The sequence below is a fragment of the Camelina sativa genome, chromosome 7 (genome assembly GCF_000633955.1).
Source record: "Camelina sativa cultivar DH55 chromosome 7, Cs, whole genome shotgun sequence".
NCBI lineage: Eukaryota > Viridiplantae > Streptophyta > Magnoliopsida > Brassicales > Brassicaceae > Camelina > Camelina sativa.
The window spans coordinates 16,279,946-16,300,758 of record NC_025691.1 but is presented as its reverse complement, the minus strand read 5'-3'; the positions used below and the strand labels follow the sequence as shown (position 1 = coordinate 16,300,758).

Sequence of the window (20,813 nt, the reverse complement as noted above, 5' to 3'; positions counted from 1 at the left end):
GTGAACAGTGGTGTGGTGGTGATGATATAATTGTATAGATAAATATTATGTACAATAATATCTCATGAATATTTGTTTATGAGAAATATCTTAAAATTGTACTAAAACAAGTTTTGTGGATAATTACAATTTATTATACCAATTTTTAAAAATAGTATTAGTTGATATGATTACAATACTTAAATATATTTCAGAACTTTTTTTAAGTTTGGTTGACTATGTTACATAGGATATAGTTTTAAGTAGTAGGGTTTAATAGGTAGAGTTTAAGGGGTTTAAGGTTTAATTTTGAACCATTATGCTATTTTTGAAACTTGAGAGATGATATATTAAATTTAGAAACAAAATTATTTTTATAATATTTTAAAGAATTTTCCTATTTTATTAGGTTAATTATTTAATTATTATACTTATATAATATAAATTTAAAAGAATAAATGGAGTGAGTGGAGAATAGTGTAGCGAAGAAAAAGGAATGGAGATAGGGTTGAGAAAAGCAAAAGAGAATAAGGAAGAAGCTATAGGGAAGCGACAAGTAAGAATATGCTTTCCCCAAAGAGAAATGAAGAGATGAGGATAAGACACTGTTTCTGTCGGATTCTTTGTTCCCTTTTCACCTTTTTTTTCTTCTATTGGCTATGTTCTTGTTGCATCCATCATCCATGATCTCACCACACACACACAAATACCACAAAAATTGTATTAACCCTAATATTCTTTTTTTCTTCAAAATTAACATTCAATTTATTATCCATAAATGGCTAGTTTAGGTTGTAAATACTTTCTAACTATGGACCTGAAGCTATATGTATATGTGCAAAAACATTTACCTTTGGTGTTTGATATATATATATATATATATATATATATATTTGAATTATATAATCTAATACTATAATAATTGAAAATCTAGTTTTTAAAAATGATGTTCTTACCACATCAATTGTAAGCCTGATACAAAATAATCAATATATTTTTGTGAATTAGTTCTTTTCCCACTGTGGGAATTTAGTCTTGGGGCCATTAGTTACTCTTTTTTGGGGGTTCTTAGCTCAACTTGCTTAACATTGTAACTTGTAAGTTTATTAGAAAAAAATAGAAGGGAAAATTTCTTTTTAAATGTGTATGCAGGGTTATAAAAACCCTATTATACTATTAAATGTGTGAAATGTTTTTATACTAGAGGATTTATATATCTTCACAAGAAATAACATGTACAATTACAAATGAGCGACTATCGACCAAGGAAACAAAAGCAAAACCAATAAAAAACAAAACAAAACCGCAACAAAGCAGTCAACCCCATTTACTCGACCCATATGTTTTTAGGGCAACTGTATGACAAGACAAGAGAAGAGAGCCGATTCATACTTTATCTCTTTCTTTGTTAATTGGTTAAACTAGTAAGAAAAATAGTTTATATAGATATGAATCGATCTGATTAATTAAAAACATATCTGTAGCTTAATTAAAGTAGGATTAATCAGTCTATATTATTGCTGTCTGCTAAAGTCTATTTTCTTGAAATGAAAAAAAAAATGCAGTCCCTTAAAACTCTGATACATAACTAAACATGAATGGACAGAAATATATATATATCTGTGCGGAACTATGAAGTTGAGTTAGACCCACATACTACAGTTACAGCTGGATTAGAGAAAATATATTCTTAAGCCAGTAATAATATTCATCAATTTAAAAGAAAAAAAAATCAGCATTATATGTAGTTGATATATCTTATGAAATAAATATATATCTTATGATCCGGTTCAATTCGATCTCGCCCTATGAATTAAATCGAGTAAAAACCACAATGCTCAATCATCTCGTCTCTTTTTTTACGTTGCCTAATATGCCAACTAGGCTTGAATTTTAGTCTCAGGGCCAGATTGTAACTATCAAAGCCATGTCTCATGGACAAAATGAAATATATTGGAAATGTTGTAATTAATATAGTCTTAGAAAACTAATTGAAACTTGCTAATTTTCATGGGTAACTGAGATCGTGTTATTGGTGGACAAATTGATAAAATAAAATACAGTGGGAAGAAAGAAATACAAGAGTATAATTAGAAAACCCTAATTCAACCTTAAAAATTGATTGGACCAACGAATATAAATCCATATTGAAAATCTAAGCTAAAGCTGCCGTCCATTACCGCGAGACTCATTGTTCTACCAAAATCAACATTGTTCAAAAAATACATACCAAAATTGTTATACATACATTGGCTTTATTTGGCACTATCTACCTATTCTTGAATTATATAAGTATATTTTTCAGATACAAAGTAGCTTTTTTGACAAAAGGAAAGAAAACAAAACAAGTAAAGCTGTATAAACTGGAAAAAAAAAAAGAAGAAGAAGAAGAAGTAAAACTATATAGCAANAAACAGGTAGATAATACCAAAATAGTATTGAGCTTGGACATTGACCGGGCGGGGATAATAATTTTTTCTTTCAACAAGAATATAAGATTATTTTTTCCATTCAAGAATAGAATTTGAAAGCTGTATATACCAAAGGAACCAATCCATTACAACATTATTCCAAACTTGCTGAAACAAAAATACCAATTGATCAGTTGGAGCGCGGAGAAGTCATCTTGCTGCTCTCTATGCGTCTATAAATAGTGACTTCAAGAAATCTCACCATCATCATCATCTCATCAACAACTCTTTTTGGTATTTCTGTACACCCATACATACGCCTATACACTAAAAGATCTTGAGTCATAGGATCATCAAACTTGTTCTTTTTCAAAACGAGTACTTCTTGATGTCCATCAGGGGTTTGTTTCAGGTTCTTTTAGTACGCCATATTTGTTTTCCAAGCGCAAATCAAAATACTGATTTCTAATGATTTGGGAGGCATTGATAGTGTTGACAGAAGATAGAGAGCACAGATGATGAGATACAATTCGGAGCAGTTTCTTTGCATCTCACTCCTTTGTGCTCTCTAGCCTTCTGTCATCATCTTTTATTTAGTCTTCTGTTCTTGTAAACTCTGATCGGGACCTTATCACCTCCCCACTTTTCTAGAGAAGTTTTTAAATAATTCTCTTCTTAATAATCCATATAAAATTCAATATTACATCCACAACAGTTCTGAATGTATAAAACTCAAAACACATGCCAGTTTCGTATTTTATTGGTATACTTTTTTTTGTTTTTCTTCTATGAAGGTCTACCACAAGATATGACTATAGGTGAGTCTGTTTAACATTCTTTCTGTGATGATTCAGCTTTTTAATAAAACGAAAAAAAACAAAAGAAAAAGTTTGAACAAAAATTAGGGAAATTTTTTTAATGAGATTTGATTTTAGAAATCGATAGTCTCTATTAAAGTTTTGAAAGATCGATTTAGTGTTGGCATATGCGTAATACGTACATACAAAAATTGTTTTTTAAGTTGTTTTTATTTTTGTTTTGTTTTGGGGAATTGTGAGATATATAGTGAAACTTAAAGAATATAATTTAGAAAAATAACTTCTCTAATAGTAATATATATATATATATATATATATATATATATTATAGGATTTTTTTCGTTTTGTTAATCATATAAAAGTATCACAAAACTTCAATCAATTGTCACGCCCTGCAAAGGAGCTTGTGGGCGGATGGTAAGACAGCTTGCTTTTTCCTGTGGCACAATTTTAAAAATCCTTCTCATGTGTGTGGAGTTCAACAAACTGTATAAACCAATGGACCCGACTAAAAAAATATACTAGCTCCAAAGTAAGTAAGTCGCTTTACGTCGCCGGATTATATTTTTAATTTTCAATTGTGCCATTTTTTTTGTTTTCAATTGTGTCATATATAATGTCTCATGGTTTAAGTAGGTTTATACCTTTTTCATCTCGTTTTCACCGGTTTCGTATAGCATTTAGACATGTTTTTTTTTTTTTTTGTTAACTAGAAGGAGTTCGGGCCTGGGCCTTAATCTCCCTATGGCCCGGGACCAGTCTTTACTAATACCTTATGACATGGCGTAAAGCATCCCTCCTACCAGGAATCGAACTAGGGAGCACAAGGATCCAACTCCTGCACTTAAACCACTAGCCCACTGCACCGGTGGTTGCATTTAGACATGTTTAGGTGTGTATTTGTGCTTATTAAGTGTATACAGTGGGATCATGAAGAACGGGTGTTTTGTGGTGCATTTAGACCAAAAGGAAGTTAAAGGAGCCAAATGAGATGAAGGTAAATATCAAGAGAACGATTTGAAGAATGAGACCGAAACCCAGTGGTCACATGGCGACACCACCACCATGACGACGTCGCTATGACTGCAATGGCATGAGTCATGACAACGTCGATGTGAGATATATACATTATAACTTTCTTATCTTCCAGTGGTTACTCCCGGCAGTTTGTAGAAACCCCTATGACCACATGGTCCACATCGACTTCCCTCCAGCGGCATGCTTATCCCACGCTGAGCCCTAGAAGACCCATCATTTTATTGTTGAGCAATTCTAAATACACTAAACCGTACGCATGCTAGTTTGCAATACTCTACTGTCTTTTTAGATTTTGTATGAATCTTGATTATTTTTATGTAATCTAGACTTCTTTTCTCCTTGTTTATAAACTTCTTTTGCATAATTATATAAGAATATTTATTGATTTTTTGTCTTTTTAATGGGGATTAAATGACTCATTAATAATAAGTATAGTCTTTCAAAAGCCTTTCGATATGGTAGATTAGGGTGACTATGATGTTTAGGTTTAGAGCATATCCATTTGTTAAGATCCACGCTCATTAAAATAATAACATTTAGTTATTTCAGTTAATTTGAATTTGTTAAAAAAAACAGATCAATACAAAAGTGATAAGTGTGAGATGGGTTTCTTATTATACCTCTCTCACTTTTCTTTCATACCTTTTCAGATTTGTATTATGATTTTAATGGGGGTATCTAAACTACTTAACTCTAGTGGAGATGATCGAAGAAGAACACGATCTTCGGAACACCAAACGTGGCATGTTCGAGGTAGATTTGAAACAGACTCACCAAACGCAGACCATGAGTCACGAGGAGAAACCGGTTGAAAATCCGCCAGAAGCTCTTGTCGTCCCCTAGCAAAGGATAGCCAGTCGAGAAAACGGCCATAGCTGCCTCGTGAAGCCTTCCCGTTCCTAGATCTTCCGCCACACACATCGAATCAACCATTTATAAGTTAGCTTCATATTTTATAACTAGTTTAGCGTCCCAACCTTCAGAACACTAAGTGTTTGCATTCAATCATTTTATGTTTATTTCATGAACATAATCATTCTAGTTATCAATTATGGAACAATTATTAGTTAGTCTCATATTTATAACTACAATGAGTATGATCATGAAATAAACATAAAATGATCGAAAACAAAACACTTACCTCCCCTTGAAGACCTTGGGTCAGCCGATAGTGTAGAAATTCCAGAGTGAGTTGAGTTGGCCCACAACAATAAATTCCTCCACCGACTAAATCCCACACTATTGCAACTCTTGCTTAGTAAAGTTCACCTATGAAATAGAGCACTTGACGACTTGAGTGTTTGTTGGAAGGTTGGGACTCTAAAGTGTAAGGGTAGGAAATTTTTTGACGTCGTACATTTTTATCAAAATCACGTTTAATTTTTTCACTTCTCTTCGTTATATAAGAATTGTTATCTAAGACCACTTCTATCGCATATATTATTAGTGTATGTAGTACATTTTTAATATAAAAATTTAAGATATTCTGGAGAGAGAGAAAAAAAGAATATCTTCTACAAGAGATATCTTTGAAACCCTCTCAAACTTATCTATTATTTTCTTATTGGTTTCAATTTTGGGAGATTCTCAAACATAGCACCAATTTAAGTTTTTCTTTTAAGTTTAGCACACACTTTCATATTTTCCAAAACTAGCACACATATTTAATTAAATATTAAATACTAAAATTATCAATTCATTATCAATTCTTACGCGCTTTCTTAGCCCAAGTGAAAATCACGTACCTCTTCTCTACATATCTCCGTCGTCTCATTGTTGAGTGTTTACATGAGATCGGAGCTTCGACAAAATCGCCGGCGATCAATTGAAGCATTCATGTCTGCTGACATCCGCAGTTCCGAGCTGTCGCATGTGATCGAATTGGAAGATAAATCTGATTTTGAGAAGCTTCTCGCATCGGATAATTGGATCTCCATAACAGGATTCGGTTCTCTTCTCTCTAGTGGGTACACTTCCTCTTTCGTTTTGTGTATCAATTCAATCATCGAGAATGATATTGATTTGGTAGTTTTGTTTTATTGTGAAGGTTAAGCCTATGGCCGATGAGTGCGGATGTCGAATTTGGAAGTCTTGGCATTTTTAAGCTACTCAAGCTGTCTCTTTTAACCTAAAGAGCTCCACAGTTTTCTGATTCAATCTACGCTCAATCTGGTTATGATGCAGATGTTGCTTCCTCTCTTCCTTCGATTCGTAATTTTCTCACTCTAATGGTGATAACGACGGAGAGAGTGAGAGGGAGATGATATTTAAGACGCTTGAGATTAGGAGAAAATTGACGAAAGAGATTATCAAAAAGATTTTAGTGAGGAAAGGCAGATTTGGGATTAAGTTTACAAGTAATGTGACTGATAGTTGGGTAATTTTGTTGTTCATGTGATGATTGAAGCTGTAGCGTTGAAGTGGTTGCCGGAATTTTCAGAGTCAAAGGTTTATGAAAATTTAGGAAGGATTCCGCAAAATTCAGGAAAGCTTCCTTAAACTTCAAGATGACTTTCATAAAAAGTTAGCATTTCATGAGGACACTAAAAGATTTTTTGGCTTTATAGGTTTTTCTTCCTTTGTTGTATGTGTTTGTGTTTAGCTTGCAACCACATATACTATATTTCTCTGTATGTTATTCAATTTTTTTTTTGTAGTAATGCTGAGTTTTTATATTGAATGTTTTCTTGTTTTATGAATTCAAATTTATTTTCATAAAATCATTGTTCATATATGCTTCTTTACACAATTCAAATTTTTGTTGATAGCTCGTAGAATTTTTTCTCATGTTCTTGCAACTTCAAAAACCAGCACCTAACACTCTTTGAAAATTCAGGAAGGAATCCATGACATTCAAGAAAGCGTCCTTGAATTTGAGGATGAGCTTCATAAAAATTTTAGAGTTCATGATGAACTTAAGTAAGACCTTCACAAAAAAATCTGGACATTGGAAAACATCAGAATATGCACAAAAATAAAATAAAAATGAAATCTTTACCTTCCACTGATGGAGTAATCTTTGTCATATTGGGCTTTCATAAATGAAAATTTATTCATGAAAGACTGAGTGATGTTTAGGAATAATTCTATAGAATTTAGGACAACTTTCATAAACAAAATAGAAAAAGTGAGCTCTTTGACATTACGAAAAGAATAAAAGAGTGTAACCAGTAAGCAAAGCTGTTCATTTGCAGAAAGTATAACAATAAACATTAATATAGGTTACACACCAATCTGGATGCAAACAAAATTATTTAGGAAGAATTGAATGATGTTTAGGAAGGATCCTTTAAAATTCGTGATAGCTTTCATAAAAAAAACATCTCAGTTCACAAGGCTACCGTTGTTTGAGTTGTTGAGAGTTCCTGATCGTTGTGGAAATCCATTGGAGTCATTCGAACCATTTATTATGTTCAGTTTACTTGCTGACACAAATTCAGTTTTGAATTGCTTTACCTGCAAAAAACATCCCAGTTCACAAGGCTTTAACATCCATAAGCATTGTAAGAAAGAAGCATGGACAAACCAAAAAGAGAGAGAACCCACCTGCATCATTGTGTTTCCTGCCACTTCCAAGACTGTGTCACCAGCATGAGCAAAACAATTCACCCAACCTGTTAAGAGACATAACCCAAGCAGTCACATAAGCCTTGAAGGCCAACACACATAAGCACACACACTCTAATTCCCAAATTATGGCTTTACCTAGGATCTTTGGCACACCAAGCTTGTCACAAATGGTGTTGTTAGTCTTCTCCGATCAAACTGTTGGTCACATCTTATTATGTGAAGAACAATATATGCCCTTGATTTTCTCTCTCTCTCTTTACAAGAACTACTTAAAGTAACTTACAAGACTTCAAAATCCACTGCGCTGGTTCACATCTTATGCTTAATCGTTGGTTGATTCCTTCTCCAGTTCTAATCCAATCAACAAAAACTACATAAACCAAATGAAACTAACAAAGAAAAATCAACTTTTTTTTTCCAAATATCTAAATCACACTGGTAGTCAAAATCAAGCTTCTTATAATCTACTGAAACATGTAGAGACTGAACATCAAATCCTTCATAGCACAGTAAATATCCAAACTAAGAATCTCTAGGAAAGTCTCCGAATTTATACATTCCCAGAGTTGTAAAGCAAACTGCAGAGAAGGATGTGAAAAGACATACCTTTTTGCATTAGAATCGATCTCTATTTCCTACCAAATCGAGCTTGCTAATTCTCTGATCCACTGTTGGTCACCAGAAGCTTTGTCTTCACCAAAAACTTCGTCGGTGAAGCATAGAGAGACTCAACATGAGATTGCAGCTCGGCAATTTATTTATCTTTCTCGGTGACAAGTTCTGAGAGATCTGTTGACTCTGATTCGAGAGCAGAGACATGCGTAGAGAAACCCAAAATCTCAATTCTCCACTTACTAATTTTACAGTTTCCCCAAATCTGACTTATTCGTCGTTAATCCCAAATATGATTGGTGAAAAAGAAGAAGAAGAATGAGAGAATATAATTTTTCTTCTTTTTGTTATAAATTTAATAATTAATTTAAAGAAACATTAAAAAAATAAAAATGCTAGTTTTGGAAAACTTGAGCGTGTGTGCTAATTTTGGAAGAAAAACATAGAATGAGGGAAAACGGCTAATTCCCCCCTGAACTTAGTTGCTTTATCGTATTCATACACAGATCTTTGCAGTGTGCCTAAAACTACATGAACTTTACTAAAATTTGAATTTTCCACATGAACTATCGAAATCAAGCCAAAACCATCAAATCGAGTAATGGTGTTACTGTTCCGTTAATATATGATAACTGGATGCCACATTGGACGCTTAAACGACGTCGTTTTATAGTTGGAAATTTTGCACTTACACCCACTTTCTCCTAAACTATTAACACACACACACTCACTTTCTACTATCACTATACTTTTCTTATGTCAAATTACAATTTACACCCTCCAACTAAACTAACCTTTTTCTTTTATACTTTTTCTTTTTCTTTCTCATTTCTCACTCTACTATCTCTTTCTCTTTTAATATTTTGTTTCTTTAACATTTTTTTTTTCATTACTATATTTAAGTTTAGTAACTTTAGTTGTTCACAAAAAAAAATTTAAGAAACTTGTAAATAAATATTTTTTTTGCATTTTTCAATATTTTTCTTTCCACAAAAAAATAATAATTTATGAGATTAATCTAAATCAAATACAATTGAATTAGTCTTCATAGTCAAATCAACAATTTATAAGTCCAAACTAAATTAATTAAATAATTTAGAAATTAATGAATTTATTTAACTAAGTTTTCAATATGAAATAGACTGTTTGTCCACATACTTTAAGCTTAAATTAGATGTATAATGGATTAACAAAATATTGCATTCATAAGTAGTTATCCATTTGGATAAGTTTTAAGGAACTTCGATCTGTTACAAATACCTACAAATTATATTGGTATCCACATGACTATGAACATATGGATTTGATGTTGTCATTGTATCCTAAACCCTAAATCTTTATAACTCGCAAATTCGGTTGGTATCACATGACTACAAATATATGGATTTGATGTGTTGTTAGTACCGCATTTATGGTCATGTGTTATGGATTAGATAACAAACTTTGATATTGTTACTAATACCCACATTTATGTTCATGTGTTACTAGTACCCACAAATTCTATTGGTATCCACATGACCATGAATATATAGATTTGATGTTGTTGTTATATCCTAAACCCTAAATTTCTAGAACCCACAAATTCTATTGGTATCAACATGACCATGAACATATGGATTTGATGTTGTCGTTGTATCCTAAACCCTAAATCTCTAGAACCCACAAATTCTATTGGTATCCACATGACCACGAATATATAGATTTGATGTTGTCGTTATATCCTAAACCCTAAATTTCTAGAACCCACAAATTCTATTGGTATCAACATGATCATGAACATATGGATTTGATGTTGTCGTTGTATCCTAAACCCTAAATCTCTAGAACCCACAAATTCTATTGGTATCCACATGACCATGAACATATGGATTTGATGTTGTCGTTGTATCCTAAACCCTATATTTCTAGAACCCAAAAATTCTATTGGCACCCACATGACCATGAACATATGGATTTGATGTTGTCGTTGTATCCTAAACCCTAAATCTCTAGAACCCACAAATTCTGTTGGTATCCACATAACCATGAACATATGGATTTGATGTTGTCGTTGTATCTTAAACCCTAAATTTCTAGAAGCCACAAATTCTATTGGTATCCATATGACCATGAACATATGGATTTGATGTTGTCTGTTGTATTCTAAACCCTAAATCTCTAGAACCCACAAATTCTATTGGTATCCACATGACCATGAACATATGGATTTGATGTTGTCGTTATATCCTAAACCCTAAATTTTTAGAACCAACAAATTCGATTGGTATACACATAACCATAAACATATGGATTTAATGTTGTCGTTGTATCCTAAACCCTAAATCAACATAAGTCATACTCTAAACCCAAAAACATCACGATGTTTAGGGTTTACTTTAAAGCTCATTCACACTCTCCACCACTAAAATTTGGTTAGATATATCCTTAGCTCGTAATCATAACACCACATAGATACTGAATCCATATAAGCCCAAAAACCTAAACCCTATACCCTAAACCTTAAATCCTAAACTCTAAACCCTACAACTTGAACCCTAAATCTTAAACCATGAACTAAAAATATAGACACACCATCCACATACTTAAACCCTAAACTTTTAACCTTAACTCTTAAATCATACACCTTGAACCTTAGACCATACAACCTGAACTCAAAACATAGACACTAAATAGTCTAAACCCTAAACTATAGTGATGTTTGAACATGCAACAAACTTGTCAATAAATTTCATCAATGAACTTGAATAATTATATTATTTTTTGAAATTTAGTTATTCATAACTAATTTATCAAGCCATAAATTTTTTTATTAATTAGGTTCTCATATGTTTTTTAAATGTTCAAACATAAATAAATATCCATAAACTACACCATAATTTACAATCCACTTATCAATGAACAAATGTTCAGCTAAAAATGGATAATATATAATTTTTTTCACCTAAAATATAGCAAAATGCATCTTAAAATATAGATAAAATGCAATTATAATCTATTGTACAAAAAAATATATAATTTATTGAGAATAGCTACACAAATGACAAGAAATAAAGAAAGAAAGAAAGAATGAAGGAGAAGAGAGGAGAGAGAAGGGGGGGGAGGACACCATCGACCATTTCTACTTTTTTTCTCCAACAAACCACATCCCTCAGATATTACATACGGTTATGATCTAATGGTAGTGCTTCATTCATATAAAAGAAGTAATTCTTAGTTCTAAGTTATCCAATATTAGTTGTAGGGCAGTTTGGTCATAATAAAAAGACACATAAGCAAAAAATTTAGAAAAGTATAGAGAGTATTGAAAGTAGGTGTAAGTGAAAGAAGTTTGATAGAAAGTGGGTATGGGTGCAAATATCACTTTATTGTTTTAAGAAAAAAAAATCAATTTGTTCATAATCGGCAGTTGAACCCCCGACCTCTAATACTCACAACCAACCATAAAACCAGCTGAACTACCATAACTTTTTGTTAAATATGAAATGGATAAAAAATATATCTAAGACAACGCAGAAATTATAAAAGAAAAGGAAACCCTTTTCTCTGCTTTTGTTTTCTCTTCTCCGATAACATTGCGACTGTGATTGTTGATTTTTCATGGATTGGATTAAGAATTGGGATTTTTTTGTTAGTTTAGATCAAAATTGATTAAAATCATGTATAAAATCTGATCCTTAATAGCTGAACTTGATTTTATAAAAAAACAAATTGTAACTGAAATTGAATTGGGTAATAAATATCTCAGCTCTTGACATCCTAATTTGAAATTAACCTCTGCAGTTGATATATGACATCCTAATTTGAAATTAAGAAAACTTAATCGTCATAAATATCCCAATTGTTGAAGACGCCGCGAAAGAAGTGCGTAGAAACAAGAAAACGAAGATCGGGGGGGGGGGGGAGAAGAAAGGATAAGCTTTTATTTTTCTTAGTTTTTTAATTTGCATCGTATAAGTATATATATGTTTGTAGTTGTACTATTTGTTACTATAGTTCAGCTGCTAAATCGCCTGCTCACGTGCGTTAGAGTTCTATGGTTCGATCTTTGAGTTTTTGAAATTTATTTTACTTCAGTTTTTTTCTTAACACAATAAAACGACGTCGTTCAAGGGTCCAGTGTGGCATCCAGTCATCATATATTAACGGAACAGTAACACCGTTACTCGATTTTATGGTTTTGGCTTGATTTCGATAGTTCATGTGGAAAATTCAAATTTTAGTTAAGTTCATGTAGTTTTAGGCACATTCCAAATATCTGTATATGAATACGATAAAGCAACTAAGTTCAGGGAGGAATTAGCCGTTTTCCCCATAGAATGATGCTATTTTAGGATATTTCTCTTCAATTTTTTATCACGATAAAGATGCCCCATTTAACACAATTCTTTCTAATTGGTTTAACTTTTTACAATAACTTAAAATTTAATGGCATATCTAAATTATATTAAATAGAATTATATTAGATGAGATACTTTGGAAAGTATCTCACCAATGAAGATGCCATCGGTACCTAATAAAAGAATTAAAATGCTTACACAAAGAAAATTTCATAACAACAAAGAGCCAAAAGATTTAAAACTGGTCAACACAGGCAATTTCTGAGAATGTTTGTGCATACCTCCTTTTAAAAAGTCAACGATATATGTATGTATAGCTTTTATAATTTGTTTAATAAAATTATGTTGCGTCTCAATTCTCAAATTTTATTAGTCAACACATCCAAATTTTGAGTGCTGATCAACAGCCATTATTAAATTAACCGGACAATATTAATTACTACTAGTACGGTTACGTGATTTTACACATTTTCTGAAATATCTTTTAACAAAACTTGTACATCCTCTTCTAATATGTTTTCCCTTACTTGGTCGGTTTGTGGTGTCATCTCGATCACTCTGTCTCTAGCCTTCGCTGCCTAAAATCCCAAATCGAAACAAAAGTCAAAACACTAGAAAAACAAGGAAAAAAAAACAAAAAAGGTAAATCAATAAGACAGAAAAAAAAAAAAAAACAAAGCTATACCTCGTGTTCCCAATTGGTAAAAAAAGTGACAAGAGCAAGAACAATAGTTTGTAGAGTAAAAAAAAAAAAAAAAAAAATAANTAGTTTGTAGAGTAGAGCCAATCAATATACCGATCCAAAGTCCTTTCCCTCTCAGTTTCACAACGAAACACAAGATTGAACCCACTGGGATCCCGACCAGATAATACGATCCTATGTTTGCATAAGCTCCTATATGTTGCCACCCTGTTCCTCTAGCAACACCTGAAGAAGCAAGAAAATTTAGGGTTTCTCATAACAGATAAATTTAGCTTTCTTGATCGTCAAGTAACATATGTAAATGTTTTGGTCTGTACAATTCTAGTGTCTACAGACTTTCGTTTAATGTGAATTGTTTACCTGAGAGTACGGCGAGGAAGCTGTCAACACCAATGGATAAGCAGAGAAAGGGTGTGATTTGAGTTACATAGTCAGCGACTTCACTCTCGTTGCTGAATATATAAGCCCAATTTCTTCTGTAGATGTACAGAGTGATGCTTACTATCGCTGCATCAATAACGCCGAGAAAAATCGCAGAATTAGCTGCGGCTCGAGCTGCCTTTGGATGTCCAGATCCTAGCTTGTTTGAGACATGTGTGCTATTATAAGAAAAAACATAGTTTCTAAGAAATTTTCCAAGCACAAAAAAAAACATACATTCTTATGAACAATAGGAAATCAATAAAACCTCGCGGCTGCTCCTATTGCATTCACCAGAACGTAATGCAGTGACGACATTGTTAGGCTGTCCAAAGAATAAAGACTGAACGATCAAAAGGTTGTTTGAATAAGAAGGCTTAAGTTAGAATTCTTAGAAAGTGATATATGTGCATTACCATATGGAGAACACCGATGTTTCGAGCTTTGAGTTCGGTAAGAGTCCAGACATCAGTATAAGAAGCTCAAAAGACCACCATTCTAGGCTTTACTTACACACAACAAAAGAAAAAGAAAAAAAAACAGAGTTAGGAGTCCATAGAAGATCAAAGATCATGAATCCCCCAATAAAGAACAAAACCAAGAAGCTTTATAGTGTTAAGAGGGGTTTTATTACCAAGTCATCATAGCAGAAGGTATCGCAAGGGTGATGAACTGCTTCATGCTCAAAAAGATTTCTTGCGCTTGAAGATTCATAGTTTCACGATATAGAGCAGATCGTCTCATGAAAACCCAAAGCAAAATTACGTTGAACCACTACGAAACTCCTATGGACAAGGCGGCGCCAATGATTCCAAAACTCAGTTTATAGACAAGAAGGCAACAAAAGGGAATGTGAAAACAAAGAGCTCCAAGAGAACTCAAGAAAAGAGGAAGAACCAATCCTTGTGACTGGAAAAACCGAGTCATAGATTGAAGGACAGAGTATCCGAATAAAGCTGGTATGAGTCAGATTTAGTATCTACAAGCTAACTGAGAGATGAGAGGATCTTGATGAAAAAGCTCCAAGAGTTTGTCCATGAAAACCCACAAAAGTGAGATTGGGAAGCAGAACTAGAGAAGACATAGCATTGAGCTGTAAGTGTATGCACTGATTTTCCTAAATTGCTCTGCTCCAAAAGCTTGACCATATAGTGTCTCTAACGCACCTGCCAATCCAAACTAACCATCTAAGTCAGCAGGTAGGTGTTTTAAAATTCATAATTCACAATACCTTTTAAAGAAACAGAAACATTTGGTGGTCCTAAAGATAAAACTATTATAAAAATAAGATAAAAAGTTAAGTAAATTAAAAAATTTGGTGATCTTAATCTTTTTATTTTTTGACCAAGGTTGTCCTATGGAGAAGTTAGAAAAATGAGAAAGAGAGAGGAGGAGGATTTTACGACGAGGCTGAAGCCGGTGACATTGGTAAGAGAACTTGCGATGACCACGGCTGAGAGAGAGAGGACGTCCAAGTGACCAGCCATAACAATGGAGATAACTTGAAGGAGGTACTGAGAAGCAGCCACAGCTACCATTGGAGCAGCCATGGAGCTAACCTTCTTCATCATCTCTGTTGACATATAATAAGTCGTCTGATCTTCTTCTAGATCTTCTCTAGGCACCAACGAGAAACCCTTTGCCATGATCAAAACTATTTTTGAGATAATCAATAAACTTTGGATGGATCAAAATGAAAAACTTGGGGAAGGATAAAGAACTCGTCGTTGACCATGTCCATGTGAAATTAATTAAACAACGACGCAGAGACAGACGTTGTAATGACCCTCACCAACGGGTGAAATTTAAAATAAAAACCCCTGGTCCAAGGACGCGCAAGGGACACAAATGGAAGGCAAGAGAGGAGAGTAGAAGAATTACAAAAGTACTGTCCGAAGAATTCTGGACGAATCAAGAGATGGCCAGTGGTACCATGTACCATGTACCGTACCGGACGTACGTACGCGTCAGAATGTACCGGCCGAACGCTGAACGACCAAGGACGTACGCGGACGCGAATTCAAGGTGGGAAGGAACCCACTAATGGAGGATTAATTTATTCAAGATGGAGGATTAATTTAATCTATTGGGAGTTAGTGGAGAAATTAAATAATCAAAGGTGGTTAGTGGAGTTTAGTGGGTGGATTAAAGAAATCAAGTAAACTTAGTGGAAGCAAGGTGTAAGCTCAATTTTCCTCCATGTGTTCCTTCATGCTCTAATGACGACTAAGGAGGAGAGAGCGCTCCACATGCATTGGTTGCCGACCACCGCCTAAACCCTCTATAAATAAGCCTCCATCCCTCTCATTTTCGCATAAGTCATCAAGGGGGTAAGGAGAGAAAATTTGAGAGAGAAAGTGAGCGAAAGAGAAGAGAAAGAAGAGAGGGTTCGCGAGGTGGAGAAGAAGAGAGTTGCCGCCGAGAGAAGAAGAAGAGAGGAGCAAGCTGAGACTATCGACAACCGGCCAAGGTTAAATCGATAAGGAAATCGATTCTAACCGAAGAAGAAGATCCGAGTGTGCCGCGAGAGAAGCAGCGTCGAAGGAGTCTGAATCATCGACGGTTTACTGTGAGTTCAGGCACATATTTCGCCGGCTTAGATGGGGAATTAAAGACATCCATCTAGTGCGCAGTTTGCATGAAGCATTTAGTTGCATTTACTTGAAATGTCGTTGGTATTTTTCTTGTTTAAATGCATGCGCGTGAGGTTACATCGGTTACTAGATCGAAATGGTCTAGTGACAAGGGTGTTAACTAGTTAAGATACTTGTAAACTTATGAGTTTAAAAACCATATAAACTCAAGTATTAATTTTCGGTGAAGTCTTAAGGCGTCTTAGTCCACGAGAAATTCCGGCTAAGCGTTGTAAGATTTGGTATTGTTATCCTTCCCATTCCGTACCACATACAGCCGCGACATGCAACCCATGTTCGTGTGTGTGTAGGGTTGGTTACGAAGAGCTCGGAGGTTACTGGGCTCACTACCCTGGCCGAGGCTGTTTACACGACGGTGTGGCTTTGAGTGTTATCTGATCGCATGCCTTAGTGGTTGTGATTCGGAGAATCATGAGGGGTTAAGGGAAAAGGATGCATGCCAGGCCCAATAAGATAAAACTTGTTAAAACGGTTGTTTTAGTTCAAGTTAAATTGTTGCATGTTGTTGTTGGTTGTGCATGTAGTTGCGAATGCTTGTAGAAAAATCTTGCTTGGCTTATTAGCTTCCGCATGTTGACTCTGATTGTTGCTTATGCTTGCATGTTAGTTACTTATGCTTACATGTCCTTGTATATGTTCGCATGTTGTTATCTATGTTCGCAAGTTACTGTGGTATGTTCGCATGTTGTTGCATATGCTTGCATGTTAGTTACTTATGCTTACATGTCCTTCGTATATGTTTGCATGTTGTTAATACGTTTGCAAGTTGTTGTGTGTTNATCATCGACGGTTTACTGTGAGTTCAGGCACATATTTCGCCGGCTTAGATGGGGAATTAAAGACATCCATCTAGTGCGCAGTTTGCATGAAGCATTTAGTTGCATTTACTTGAAATGTCGTTGGTATTTTTCTTGTTTAAATGCATGCGCGTGAGGTTACATCGGTTACTAGATCGAAATGGTCTAGTGACAAGGGTGTTAACTAGTTAAGATACTTGTAAACTTATGAGTTTAAAAACCATATAAACTCAAGTATTAATTTTCGGTGAAGTCTTAAGGCGTCTTAGTCCACGAGAAATTCCGGCTAAGCGTTGTAAGATTTGGTATTGTTATCCTTCCCATTCCGTACCACATACAGCCGCGACATGCAACCCATGTTCGTGTGTGTGTAGGGTTGGTTACGAAGAGCTCGGAGGTTACTGGGCTCACTACCCTGGCCGAGGCTGTTTACACGACGGTGTGGCTTTGAGTGTTATCTGATCGCATGCCTTAGTGGTTGTGATTCGGAGAATCATGAGGGGTTAAGGGAAAAGGATGCATGCCAGGCCCAATAAGATAAAACTTGTTAAAACGGTTGTTTTAGTTCAAGTTAAATTGTTGCATGTTGTTGTTGGTTGTGCATGTAGTTGCGAATGCTTGTAGAAAAATCTTGCTTGGCTTATTAGCTTCCGCATGTTGACTCTGATTGTTGCTTATGCTTGCATGTTAGTTACTTATGCTTACATGTCCTTGTATATGTTCGCATGTTGTTATCTATGTTCGCAAGTTACTGTGGTATGTTCGCATGTTGTTGCATATGCTTGCATGTTAGTTACTTATGCTTACATGTCCTTCGTATATGTTTGCATGTTGTTAATACGTTTGCAAGTTGTTGTGTGTTCGCATGTTGATGTTTAAACTTGCATGTTGTTGTTGTTGTTGGGGTTTGGGATTGGGGTTTAATTCTTTGCAGGAACCCTGAGCTCACTAAGTAATCTTAGATTACTTACGATAAATGTTTGTGTTGCAGGTAACCCTAGAGGGAACTAGAGGGCGTGGTGAACGATAGGACTCCGGAATAGTTTTTATTTTGTGTCTACTGTAAAATTCAAGTATGTTGTGTTGCAACCCAAACTTTGACGTTAGACCTTGTGAACTTTTGTGTACCGTTTGTAGTAAACTCTTTTAAGTATCAATGAATCGGATTTTCTTTAACCGAACGAGTTGTACTGATATAGACTCTGTCCGAATCGGCTCAACACACGGCGTGTCCGTAGGGTTGCAAAGCCTTAAGGACGTGTCATGTGGTCGGGAACCTCACCAAAGGACCGGCCGAAGGGCTTGATTTGTTCTCGTACCCGGCTGGACCATTGGCGAATGTTTCCAAAGTAGCGTCTCGGAGCTGTGCTCTGGCCTTGGTGGTCATAGTACGGTTTGGGGACGTTACAGACGTGGTCGCAATAAAAATAGAGTTATATCAGGATGATATTCCTGATGAAGTTAATACAAAAACGTTGACGGATTGTTTTTTTTTGTCTTTTTTTTTGTAACCTTTTTAGATTAAAAACGTTGACTGGATGTGTTGTAGAAATTAATAATATTTATGAAGCTGGTGGAACTGCATAAGCTAATGGTATTTTCGGACAGAATCTGATTTATAATCTAACAGGTTTTAAGGATTCACATAATCATAATCTAACAGGTTAAAAAGCTAATGGTCTTTTCGTAGTGATAATGAAAAAAAGTCAGTGGAGAAAACTCACCAATCCTATATTTGGCAACGTAATTAACTCTCATAAATTGTTTGGTTCACCCTATGGTGCACCCTGACAGAATCTTGCTCGTTACAATCAGCGGTATAGGGATCGTGATTGAAATCGTTTTCCTTTTCATCTTTTACGTTTTTTTTTTTGTGATCGTAATATCATCTGTTTTAATAGTTCAAGCCGTGTTTGTGGCTACACTACCAATCAACGGACAATAAGAGTGGGGATCATATGTTGCATTTTCAATGTTATGATAATTTTCCAAAAGGTCAAACGATTCAACTCTTTTTTTTTTAAATAACAATAATATAATTAAATATCCCACAATATTTAATTACAACACAACCATTAAACCAACAATAACCTAACATACACAGCTGAAAACATAACAAACCAACTCCACTATATTATATCATAATCAATATAAACCAGAAACTTAGCATACATAAACATAACACAACAACTGAGCGGATTGTGACTGCAGGTTCAGTGTCGATCGACATCAGGAGGGTGTCGGTCGACACCCAAGATTTAGCATCGGTCGACACTGTGGGGTAGTGTCGGTCGACACCAATGACTAGTGTCGGTCGACACCTCCCTTCCAACGAGACAATACTTGTTCCCTGGTTTGTTTGTCTTGTTTGTTGTTTGTATTTGACTTTGGTATCCCAGTTGCTTGTGTGTATAGCCCAGTAGATGAGAAGATTGCCTCACTGAGTATTTATCAAATACTCATGCATCTCAATTTGTGTTTGTGGTGCAGATAAAGGCAAAGTGTCGTGGAATCAAGGCAATGAAGAGGAGGATGTTCTAGGGACTCGATTGGTTGTTGTCTGGCATTGCTAGGTTGCTAGAGTTGGGTCATTAGAACATTGCTAGGTTGTTGGATCTATGTTTCATGTTGTTTGGTTATTGGATATTTCTTATGTTTTAGTATTGGATATCGAATATTGGTATTGATTATTTTCTGCTGTTTGGTTTGGTTGTGGTTAGGTGGCTAGTGGATATGTGACCACTAGTTTAGAGTATTTATTATTATTTATTATCTATTATTTATTATATAAAAAAATGGGTCGGGTCGTTTCAGTTTGGTATCGAAGCCCTTACGGTTCTAGGTTAGGGTTCACTAGGATATGTGCTGTAGATGTTTGGGTTTTGCATGTCTTGATTGATTATGTGAGTTAGTCAATTGTGTGTGGCATGGAGTCCCAGAACATCCTCTTCGAGCCTACAGTGTGATTCCACGGTGAGTTATGTTTTTGTGTTATGTTGAATTGCGTGCTTAGCATTCTGTTCATGGTAGTGCAGATGGTTAGAGAGGATGTTGTTGCTGGTCGTGGTCGTGGATCATATGTTGCATTTTCAATGCTATGATAACAATTTTCCAAAACCTGTTTTTTCCTTTAAATAATAATAATATAAATAAATACTTCATAAAATTTAATTACAACCCAACCAATAAATCAACAATAATCCAACATACACAGCCGAAGACATAACAAACCAACTCTAATATATTAAAATAAAATACCAATCATAACCAATATAAACCAGCAACCTAGCATACATAAACACAACACAACAACCGAGACCCTAAATCATCATCTTTCCATGCTACACATTACCTGCACCACAAACACAATGAGATGCGTGAGTNGTTGCAACCCAAACTTTGACGTTAGACCTTGTGAACTTTTGTGTACCGTTTGTAGTAAACTCTTTTAAGTATCAATGAATCGGATTTTCT

At 34.7% G+C, this 20,813-nt stretch overlaps 1 pseudogene; it reads right to left on the bottom strand.

Annotated features, from left to right (window-relative positions):
• LOC104701264 lies at window positions 13,227-15,705 on the bottom strand (annotated as a pseudogene).